Source organism: Apodemus sylvaticus, chromosome 22 (assembly GCF_947179515.1).
Source record: "Apodemus sylvaticus chromosome 22, mApoSyl1.1, whole genome shotgun sequence".
NCBI classification, from domain to species: domain Eukaryota; kingdom Metazoa; phylum Chordata; class Mammalia; order Rodentia; family Muridae; genus Apodemus; species Apodemus sylvaticus.
This window is the reverse complement of record NC_067493.1, coordinates 48,110,870-48,122,754: the sequence shown is the minus strand read 5'-3', so window position 1 is coordinate 48,122,754 and position 11,885 is coordinate 48,110,870. Positions and strand designations below refer to the sequence as shown.

The following is an 11,885-nucleotide window of genomic DNA, read 5'->3' as shown; positions in this document are numbered from 1 at the left end:
CAGTTATGGCTAGTGGAGGCAGTGCCTCATCCAGGCCCTCCGCAGAGCCCGTGGTTGCTGCACGCCCCCTCCCGGAGCCTTCCAATAACTCAGCTGGGCCCGAGCCCCCAGACAAACCGGCCGTCTGCTCCATGCTGAAGGGGAGAATGGTTCTTAGAAGTCTGCTGCTGCTGGGATCGTCTGTGTTTCCTGGAAGCTCACGAAGGAGCCATCTGGGGGCTCCAACACACTCCCGGTTAGCAGAGATGGGATCTGTCAAGGGTGGAGGGAGGGCTACAGAGAGGCCACCAGCAGGAGCCCAAGTCTTCGAGGTGCTGCTACTTGGGAGGGTCTGGGCTGAGAAGGCAGGCAGAGAGCAGAAGAGGGGCTGGGTAGGGGGTGAGGTTGAGGGTGGGTTGGGCTGAATGAACAACGAGAAAGCAGTCGCTGCCAGCAGGCCAGCAACTCAAGGGATGAGCTCAGCTGTCCCCACGCCCACCGAGGCACGGAGGACGGATGGGCTGACATTTGCTAGAAAATTCCAATTTCTCCCCTAGCTTTTGAACAAAAAAAAAAAAAAAAGGAGGGGATTTATTTGTTTTATTATATGCATATGGGTATTCTGCCTGCATAGATGTCTGTGCATCATGTGCATGCCTGGTGCCTGCAGAGGTCATACGAGGGTGTTGGAACCCCTGACACTGGAGTTATGGGGCAGATCTGAGCTCCCGTGTGGGGGAAGGAAAGCAAACCCAGGTTCTCTGACAGAACAGCCAGTGCTCTGAACTGCTCAGCCATCTCTCCAGTCCTCCTTCCTTGGCTTTATTGTATCTACACATTTTTTATTAGTTGTTTAGTGTGTCTGAGTGTGTGTGTGTGTGTGTGTGTGTGTACCTGTGCATGCCCATGTAAAGGGCAGAGATCAACTTTATATCATTCTCTGCCACCCTACCCCGAATATTTTGAGACAGTGTCTCTCACTTCGCCCAGAGCCATTTCAGCAAGACCAGCTGGCTGTCCCCAGGCTGTGGCACTGGGGTGGGGCCACCTTCTACTGCCATACCAGCTTTTACACCGGTCCTGGGGATCTGAGCTCAGGTCCTCACGCTTGCACAGAAAGCAGCCTGTCCACCGAGCCGTCTCCCCAGCCTGGTTTCTAAAAACCGTTATCTTAGCACAGAAACCACAGATACTGATGATGGAGGCTCCGCTTCTTTGAGTGGCAGGCCTCAAAACAGATTCGAGAGTCCCCAGGTCACAGCGCAGAGTGAGCAAACCCACAGGGATCCACGGGAGGTTTATGTCTGTCGGGTTAGGTAGGAAGACATTGAATAAGGTTACGTCCTCAGAGACTAGGGAAGCAGGGCAGGGAGTAGGGAAGCCATGTGACCAGCCCGCCCCTCGCTGCCAGGAGCGTTTCCCCCTCCCCCACCCCAGCATCTACTGCACATCTGGGGAGCGTCTCCCTGCCCAGGAGCTCTCTCCACACCACGATTATGTAATCTCCACGCAACAGGAAAGATGAGCAGCAAACTTGGGCAGGGCAGAGACGGGCCGAACCTGTACCAAGATGCCCGCCCACTTGGTCCAGGCAGAGTGCAGCCCAGAGGGAGAGATGGCCGGACAGGCAGATGCGCTGACCTAAGGGTGGCAAGGCGCATGGACAGCGGTGGATAGCTGTGGTCAGAACCTGGACAGCTGCACACACCTGCATGCGACCCTTAGAGGCTGCCCAGGGATCTAACCTAGGGAAATAAGCAGATGTTGATCCAAAGGAGCTCATCATAACGTGACTCGTAACAACTGCAAACTGGAAACAGCCCAAATGGTCAACAGTAGGCCATCTTATTCAGCCATGGGGAGGAGGTCATGAGCCCCATGCCATCCTGACCTTTCTCTAACCCCAAAGGCTGTTTAATCTTCACATCACAAGGTCTCAGAATAGTGTTCTGTTTTGACTTTGCTTAATAAACTCCCCCCCCCACGTAGGCCAGGCTGCCAACCACTGAGCCCCAGTGATCCCCCTATCTCTAACTCCCCAGCAATGGGATTGCAAATCTATGTGCCCATACCTGGCTTTTATGGAGGTACTGGGAATCGAACCCAGGCCCCATGCTTGTGCCACAGGCCCCTTACCCACTGAGCCATACCTCACCCCCACCCCACCCCTGCAGCCTATGACAGTTAGTTTCGACTTGATTGGATTGAGGGACACCATTCCATGCCCGTGTTCTGGCTTCAGGTGGTGGCTTCTTGGAGTCACTGTTCCACTCTGTCCTGTCTCCACTGTCCCATGGCTCCTCCCCTCTGTCCATGCCTTGGAATGGAACTTAGGGGAGGAACTGGGTTTATTTCAGCTTACAGTCAGGCCATCCTTGAGGAAAGTCGGAGCAGGAACTCAAGCAAGGACTTGAAGCTGAGACCCCGGAGAATGCTGTTTGCGGACTCACTGACAGGTTCAGCTCAGCTAGCTTCCCTATACAACCTGGACACACCTGCCCAGAGAATGGTGTCACCCACTGTGGGCCGGCCCCTCCTACATCAATAACCAGTCAAGAAAATACCCCACAGATGTGCCCACAGGCCAGCCTGATAAAGACAATTACTCAATCGAAACGCTTTTTCCTTCTTCAGTCTGGGGTAAGGGCTCACCCTGATCCAGGATGACCTCATCTTAGCCTGTGGAGTTCTGCCCACGGAGACCCCATTTCCAAATAGAAGTCGCACCCAGAGGTTCCAAATGGCCTTAGGTTCGAGGAAACACTATTTTCTCCTTCACAAAGAGAGTAGACAGCCACCACTGGGGTGTAAAGCCGTGCGAGGAAACTGCAATCTCTCTTGCCTCAGTTTCCCTCATCCCAGTACTGCTGAGCTAACAGCTACATCCACGACTCTGGATCCGAGAGGCACTTTACGGATTATCATCTATGGCTGCTATAAGAAAGCACCCCCAGATGCCCAGCACAGGGAGCCTTGTGGACCAGGGGCTCCAGCTGCGCAGCTCTCAAACCCATCGGTGCGAACGAGGCCATGCCTCAGAGGGCAGCAGCTTCTGGCTGTTCGTTGCCTGCAGCAGGGACGTTAAAGAGGGCCTCTTCCAGGAGGGTGCGGGGAAGACTCTTCTGACAGGGGTGGGGCTGGAGGGCTTCTCATGCGTTCTTGAAACATCTTTAGCCCAAAGGGACTCCAAGATACCCCCCACCCAGCCTTCCTTCCCTCTGCCTGCCTGCCCAGGCTCGGAAGCCCTCCCTGCAGGCCCCACAGGTCTGCCTCTAACTGGATACTGGCACCCTGACTGTTGTCTGCCGCACCTTCCAGGAGGACCCTGACCAGCACCTTACCCCTGAGGCCACCCTTGTTTGCTAAGTGCCCACCCAGTTCCTAGGGGCCCTAAGCACTACCCTCTCCTGTGCTTTACCCCATGGATATAATTAGCATGGAAAGGGGGTCAAGAGAGCCTCGGCAAGCTAATGGAATTCTGATCTAAAATCTCTGTTGATTTCTTAGAAAAAGGGTATGTTGTAGGTTAGGGGCGGAGTTCAGGAGTAGAGCATTTGCCTGGCCAGCTTGTGGCCCTCACATCCACCTTCAGCATTAGGAATGGGAATGGAGGGGAGCCAGGCGTGGTGGCACATGCCTGTAATCCCAACAGTTGAGGGGCTGAGTCAGGACAAAAGCTCAAGGCATTTCTAGGGCACATTACATAATGGGTCCAAAGCTATCCTTGGCTACATAGAACATAGCATGTAGTGTGATCCTGTCTTGAAAACCAAGAGGGCAGACGGGAAAGGGAGGAGAAATTGAGAGGTGAGGCCCTTCTTTTTTGGCTCTGCATGATGTCTGAGGAACTACGTAGCACAGGCTGGCCTTGAACTCACAAAGAGCTGGCTGCCTCTGCCTTCTGAGCTCCGGGATTAATAGAGGGCACTGCTGTGGGAATCAAGAAGCATCTTTTTATTGCAGCCACTAAGTGTCGAGAAAGTAAGCCCAGGATGGCTGAAGGCCTTGTATCCCGTGAAGGCCTTGTATCCCGTGGCCTGGGACTGATGTCTCTGCAAAAGTACAACAGAGAGAAACTGAGTCCTAATTCTAATGTTTGAGGACCTGGATCCAGCCATGCCTGAAGCTCCTATAGTACAAATCACTCCTCCTCCTCCTCCTCCTCCTCCTCCTCCTCCTCGTCCTCCTCCTCGTCCTCCTCCTCTTCTTCGTCTTCTCTTCTTCTTGTCTTTTCTTCTTCGTCGTCTTCTTCTTCCTCCTCCTCTTTCTCCTCCTCCATTTCTCCTTCTCCTTTCTCTCCTCCCTTTCCTTCTCCTTCCTCTCCTTCTCCTCCTCCTTCCTCCCTCTTCTTCCTACCCCTTCCTCTTCTTCCTCCTCTTCTTCCTCTCTCTCCTCCCTTGCTTTAGCCTCTTTGAGTCAGCCATTCCAAACTTTTTTAAAACTCAAAGTCCCTGGCACCATTTCTTCCTGATGACAGCCAGAAGTTGAGACTGTGGCTTTGGGAAACTACAAAGGCAAACCATCAAGGGTAGGCAAGACGGATCTGTTTGATTCTGCATGCGATCTGATCACATGACTTCAGCATGACAGGGAGAAGGAGAGAAGACAGGCAGCTTCCATGGGAGCCTGTTGGCTTTTTAAAGCCAGCCTCTCCCAAATTAGGACTTCCAAATATAATCTCCCCCTCTCGGCTGCTTCCAGTACCTAGACAGCAGCTTCTAAAAATAAGAGGGACGGGAATCTGTCTGTTTTCTGATGACTCAGTGCCACACTTGCTCCCTGGCATTTCTGGAGAGAGGGGGTTTCCTCCTTCTTAAAATGCTGAGAGCCGCGGGGTGTCTATTGATACATTTGTTCAGCTCTTCCCCCTGGGCGTGGGTTCTCCGTGGGAACGCTGGTGCCTCCCATATGGAAGGGAAGCTGACGTCACATCTATAAAATCAGTTTGCATTTTAGGTTCATCCTGTGTGGTGGAAGGGGACCCTGGTGACGTGGGCTAGGGAATAAAGTACAGCACAGCCAAGCCTGGATGAGCCCCCCAACCCCCACCCCAGCTTCAGTGTAAAGAGAGTTCATGAAGAGGTGCACACTCCAGTAGGGAGTGGGGCACACTTTGCCAATCTGTAGCCTGTTTCAGGCTCAATCTCTCTCCTTTGGAAATAAAAATAAAGAACTCGTTCATGGTCGAGTGAACAGGAGAAAAGCAAGTGTCCCAGGGAATCCCTCTCCCCTCCCTAGGTGAGGTGGGTCTGTTGTATGCCGGGGCCTTTGTGTTCGCATTTCAGATACATCTCCATCCCAGGCACAGCTTTGGTAGCCAAGGAAAAGGGCAGTTAAATGCTCCTTAAATAGATTGCCATCCTCACTGTCTGGACAGTGAATGGCTAAAGACATTAATAGACAGGGACAGCAAAAAAGCCTCACTGTCTGATTTCCTCCTCTGTGAAGAGGGAGTGGGACCAAGAGACAGCAATGAAGCCACAGAAGCCAGTGTGGGGACTAGAACCCTCAACTCCAGATCCAGGGACAGGACCGTGTAGACCAGTGGCCATGGCAACAGTGATGCGGCCCTGACAGAGTCTTCCGACTCTTGCAGACCTGTTACGTGTGCACACCATCACCTTATGGAAAGGGCTTCTAACAGCCTCACAGAACAACAGGAGCATGATAGGTTGGCCACGAAAATAAACAGCCTGATGCTATCTCGCCCTACACGTGCTCCTGCCATGTGACTTTGAAGATCTGCCTATGGGGGTGGAGTGAGTGTCTCCAGTCCTTGAATCTGCTTCAGCCTGTACCCTGTTCTAGCCAGCAAATGTTCCTGGGCTGTTCAAGGCCTTGTAGCATCTAATACCTTTCCTCTCTGTCTTTGATCTTAGCCTCTATTATGGTCCAGGATGGTCTGCTAGAAGACAAGCCACAAGCACCTCAGACCAGCCAGTGCCCAGAGTCACAGCAGACCCAGCAAGATTAGCCAGACCCTATACCAGTGGTTCTCAACCTTCCTTTAATGCAGCTAATACAATAGTAATAAAGCTGCCACTCTTTAATACAGTTTCTCATGTTGTAGTGACCCCCAACCATAAAATCATTTTGTTGCTACTTCATAACTCATTATTTTGCTGCTGCTATGTATTGTAATGTAAATATCTGATGTGCAGGATATCTGATATGTGACCCCTGAGAAAGGGTCTTCCCACCCACAAAGGAGTCACAACCCACAAGTTGTGAACTACTGCCCTACACAGGTCAGCTCGGGTATCTATAGACTATGGAGAAATACCATATGCATATCTGTAGAGACACTGGGGTTTTGTGGTTGTTTCTTACACAGCACTGTTGTAGCTGTTGATACCTGATCACAATGGGGAAGTGACTTACTAATCACCTATTCCACAGCAGGTATTCAATAAGGACTAATTAAACTATGTCTGTCTGACACCACAGTGTATTTGATCAATAAGCTATACCTTTGCATGTTAGGCCACTTTCTTTCTGTTTTTAAAACCCTCCAGGGGCTGGCAAGATGGCTTAGCAGATAAAAGGGGTCACCACTAAGCTCAGTGGTCTGAATTTGATCGTGGGGATCCACACAGTAGAAGAGAGGACTGACTCCCACAGGTCATCCTCTGACCTCCACTGGCATTATAGCATGCATGTGCACACACAATAAATACAATAAATGTAATAGGCTTTTTAAAGACCACCCAGTACCTAATTTAATAAACACCCTCCCCTTTTCTCCCCCACCCTTCATTCTTAGTCTGTTAAATTATCTCACTTGCTGCTGTATTATAAAGTCCCTCGGGAAAGGGAAAAGCTTTAAGTAGTAAGAAAAGATGTTTAACAAATATAGCCCATTCCCGAAAACAAACCTCAGTTTTCATATTATTTATGTCTAGATACCAATGAATAATTGATGTGACAAGTATCCATCCCACACAGGTAAAAAGTACTTAAAATATAAACTAAGAAAATGACAGGGCTAAAATCCCCACCACCACATCCCATCATTGATCCCTATCTTTTACTTGATGAGTTTGTGCCATTAATATTTATTGTCACTGGGATTCCATTTGAGATTCTTTCTGCCATCATATTTTGGGTTTTCTTCACTTTGATTTTCTCATGGTTCCCTCATCTTCAGCCTTTCCCTGCCTTTTACATCTTTCACTGTGAACTTGGAAATTGCACTTTAAATGTTTCTTTTGTGGTAATTTTCTACTTTTTTAGCTCATGTGTTATAATCTAAAAAGAATAAATTCTCCACCCCCATCTGAGGCAATATAAATGTCTCTTGTATCTCTGCTTCTCTGGACTCCACAGAGCTGCTAGTCCTGTGTCCTCAGGGACCATCACAGTACCTGATACTTATCAGATTTAAAACTATTAATTAAGACCGACAGGCGAGTGCCTTTGTGTCCTTCACAGGCACTGGTATCCTGCATGATAGCCCATCAGGGACAGCACCCATCTTTTATTTGCAACCTCTGGAGCCCAGTGTCGGCTTCATTAGTGACTTCATTTCTACAGACCTGGGGGAAGGTTTGTCAGCATTCTGCCAACTCCTGTGAGAGAATACTGAGGACAGTATGGCTTCCACGCTTCCCACAGCCTGGCCCCATGAATCTGTGAAGTTTGAAGATGTATCACTGAGATTTACCAAGGAAGAGTGGGCACAGCTGGATCTCCAGCAGAAGTGTCTATACAGGGAAACCATTATGGAGAACTACAGTGACATGATTTCCAAGCCAAATGTGATACCTCAGTTAGAAGAAGCAGAAGACTGCTGGCCAATGTAGAGAAAAATTCATCAAGATACTCTTCCAGAATATTCTGGGCCTTCTCTGGACCCTGGAATGAGAGTCCCCTTTCCTTTCCTGAGAGTCCCCTGGTGAAGGTCAAGGTTGTTGAGGTCCTTACACTGAACAAGGATATGGCTGGTCCCCAAAATGCCCTGATTCAATCCCTCTATCCACAAAGTGGGGAAGACTTGAACCCAGGTAACATCAAGCCAGCTCAACAGCCAAGCATGTGTTTGACAGACACTGAAGCTTCTCGGCAGAAGTTCTGACATTTCCAGAATGAAGAGTCAGCTGGTCCCCCAGAAGGCTGTGTCCAGCTTTGTAAGCTGTGTCACCAGTGGCTGTAGCCCAATACATGTTCAAAGAAGCAGATCCTAGAGTTGTGGGTGCTCGAGCAATTCCTGAATGCACTGCCTGAGATGTGCATTCGGTGTGAGTAGAGTCACAGCATCCAGAAGATTGCAGAGCAGCAGTGGCTTTGTTGGAGAATATAACTTCAGTGTCTAAGGACAATGCAAGACCACTGATCCAACTAAAGGAGAAAAGGAGGGATGTGGCCATCTTACCAGTTACTGTACCACCTGAGGAGCTGGTGACTTTTCAGGATGTGGCTGTAGACTTCAGTCAGGAGGAGTGGAAGCTACTAGGTGTGATTCAGAGGATCATGATGTGATACTAGAGACCTTGGGCAACTTGGTGTCTGTGGGGTGGGAGCCTACATTGGGAAATAGAGAGTTAACTCCAGACTCTCCCATTCCTGGAGTAAATCCAATTAATGACCCAAACCCAAAAGATCTCTCAAGGAATTGTATCCAGTCCACTGTCTTTCAAAGTATCTCACAAGATGGGGTCCAAGAAATGCATACCTTAAAATCAAATCAAGTGAGGCTTCTACAGGAAAAAGGTCACCCGCAGAAGAAGCTCTCTGAAAGCTCCAAGTCTCAGGACCAAACTAGTCTTCATGAAATCCAGGGCTCACTCAATGAAGTTCTTCCTAGAAAGCATGTAAAAAAGTTAAGCAGAAGAACACTGGAAAGGGGAAAGGCAGGACAAACACCATTTCCATGGCACGAGGTTTACATATAAGAAATCAGCAGGATTCTGTGGAGTGGCAAGGCAGGAGTGGCCGCAATCCTGCGACACATGGCTCCTCTATAAAAAACCACCAACAGGGTTCTGAGCGGGGAAAGGCTCGGGACAGCAGACAGTGCATTACACTTACTGTGCCTGCAAATTTTTACCAGAAAACCACTGGCTCTGAAGAGGGTAGATTTAGGGACACTAGCAATTCCACGGCACCTGATGCACCTACAAAGATTCACCAGAAAGGCCCTGAGTGGCATAAAGTTGGGGAAAATAACAATCCCATGTCACAAGGTTCCTCTGTACAAAATCACCAGATGGGGTCTAGGGCAGGGAGAGCCGGGAACAACGGTATCTTGACACATGCTTTACCTGTAAAAATTCACCAGGAAGGCTATGAAGAAGATAAAGCCCAAGTAAAGAGAATTCCTTGAAACGTGTAAAACCTCAGCAAAAGGGTTCTAAAGGGGAAAAAGTCAGGGAACTTAGCATGTCCGAAAAACATGCTCCCTATGTAAAAAAAAAAAAAATCACCTAAAGACCTCTGAAAGAGGAAAAGGCGGGGAAATCAATGCTTCCATAAAGTATGGTCCCTATATAAAAACTCACTATAAGGGTTCTGAAGTGGGAAAGCTCAGAAGGGCCAACAACTGTGGGAAAGCCATCAGCCGGGATGCTCAGCAGATATTATTCATAAACATTCACAAGGGAGCCAAGTTTGCCAATGCAGTGAATGTGGTAAAATGTTCCAAAATGCTAGGTATTTCTCTGTCCATAAGAAGATCCACACAGGAGCGCAGCCTTACATGTGTATGGCCTGTGGGAAAGCATTGGTTCAGAGCTCCTCCCTCACACAGCATCTTAGAGTTCACAGTGGAGAGAGACCATGTGAGTGTTCAGAGTGTGGGAGGGCCTTCAGTGATCACCCAACCATCGCTCAGCACCGGAGACCTCACCCTGGAGCTGAGCCTCACCAATGTCAGCACTGTGGGAAAGCTTTCCGCCAGAGTTCCCACCTCACCAGGCCTGTGAGAACTCCTCCTGGGGAGTGATCGTATGTGTGCACCAAGTGTGGGAAGGCATTCACACAGAGCTCACACCTTATTGGGCATCAGAAAACACGCAGGATAAAGTCCAAGAAGCAGCCCAAATTGTAGCCTCTGTGCCTTTCAAAACACTATTTTTTTCAGACTTGAGATGTACTATGCAGACACTGAGTATGATAGACAGGCTTTGAAGAAGGAGAGCCCCACACCTTAAGGACAGCTCAGGACACCACCTAGCAGGCGCGAGTGAAACCATCAGGGAGTTCTTAACTGCTTCATTTATCCTCAAAAGGAAATAAAAGATCTGAAAACGCATTGAAGGTCAAGAAGCCAAGTACCTAAAATTGCACTGATATTGTATGTAGATTATATTTGTGTGGGAAAAAACTATTAAGTTGTTATTATACTTTGTTATTATAAATGCATCCTCCTTTAGGAAAAAAGGGTTCTGCGTAGCCCAGGCTGGCCCAGAGCTCCCAGTCTTCTAGCCTCAGCCTCCCAAGTCCTGGCATTTGGAGGTGTGCACCGGAACTCTTTGTTCTTAATGAACAATGTAGTTTTTCAACTCCTTTCAGCCTCACCAAACCAAACCTTGCAAGCTAAGCAGTCAAGATGCTACAGCAGGGACCTGAGGCGGAGAAGCTCAGTCTCTTTGGAGCACCATAAACCAGAGAGGAATTCCCAGGGCTTCCTCTGATTCTCTGAACTCACTATTCAGGGCTCCGAGCCATTCACAGGTCACTGACAGCTGGGTATTAATGGCCTCATTCAGTAACTGTTACAATTCACACCCAGCTGGCCTAATCTTTCGTATGCCGGTGACATACGAAAATCTGAGAATTTCCCACTGATGAAAAAGAAAAATGTGCTCATCCCAACCATTTTCCTATCATCAAAAGCTAGGAAGGTGGCTCAATGGTTATCGTGAGACCCGTAATTCAGATGCCCAGAGCCCACATGAATGCCAGTTGTGTGTGTCTGTCATTGTATGTAGCATATTGCCTGTATGTCATTGCATGTAGCAAAAGCCTGCCTGTCATCCCAGCCTCAAAGGATGGACATAGGGAATGGTCCCTCAGAGTAAGTTGGCCAGTGAGACCGGCTATATTGGCAAACTCTGGATTTGATTGAGCTTGCCTCAATGAATAATGTAGAAAATGATTAAGGATGGTTCCTGACATGGACAGCAGACCTCTGCATGCATAGACACACACATGTACAACACACACACACACACACACACACACACACAAACATATATGAAAATGATGGGGGGATGGAGAGTTCATCCTAAAGTATTCATCATTTGATCTGTGAAGTCATCCATTTCTCCGTCCTTCTCTTTCATAATGTGACTTGTTCCCCTGTCACAGCATGCCCATGTTATCCTCACTTGCCTGATTTTTCCCTTCCCAGCAGCCTCTGCCTGCCATACCCACTCTCCCAGTGGTGTATAGGATGGAGGTGTGGAAATGTGTGACTCTGTCCCCTCCCCAGGACATGAGGGAAGTGATTGACCAGAGTGACTACATCTTAAAAGCCATCTTGTTACAAGGTCAAAATAAGTTCATTCCTGTTTTCTGTACAACTTGGGTTTGACCATGTCTTGACCTATTTTCTGGAACTTGACATGTTCTGTGCCCTGTACCCTGACCGCCACCTTGATAAGATGTTCTGCCAAATAACTTTGAAATGTTTAGACAAGTTCCTATGTAAGCAAAACCCTCTGGGAAAGCCCCCACCCTTGAAAAACCCCTAACCTTGCCATCTGGGTTCTAATATAAACCCTGGCTTCTCCTGTGTTCTGTGCTATTTTCTCAAGCCCCACCATAGGGAGATATCCCTGTCTGACAGAAAATACAGCTTGCTTAATTTGACCAAAGAATTTGGCTGATGGTCTTTACTCTCATCCAGTGTGATTAGCAGGAAGAGACTTTAAACAGCGAGTGCAAGCATCGTTTTAGAAGATGCA

General features: G+C 48.7%; 1 pseudogene; it reads left to right on the top strand.

Moving 5' to 3' along the window:
- The first annotated feature begins 7,568 nt into the window (after window positions 1-7,568).
- On the top strand, window positions 7,569-10,024 carry LOC127672971 (neurotrophin receptor-interacting factor 2-like; annotated as a pseudogene).
- The last annotated feature ends 1,861 nt before the right edge of the window (window positions 10,025-11,885 follow it).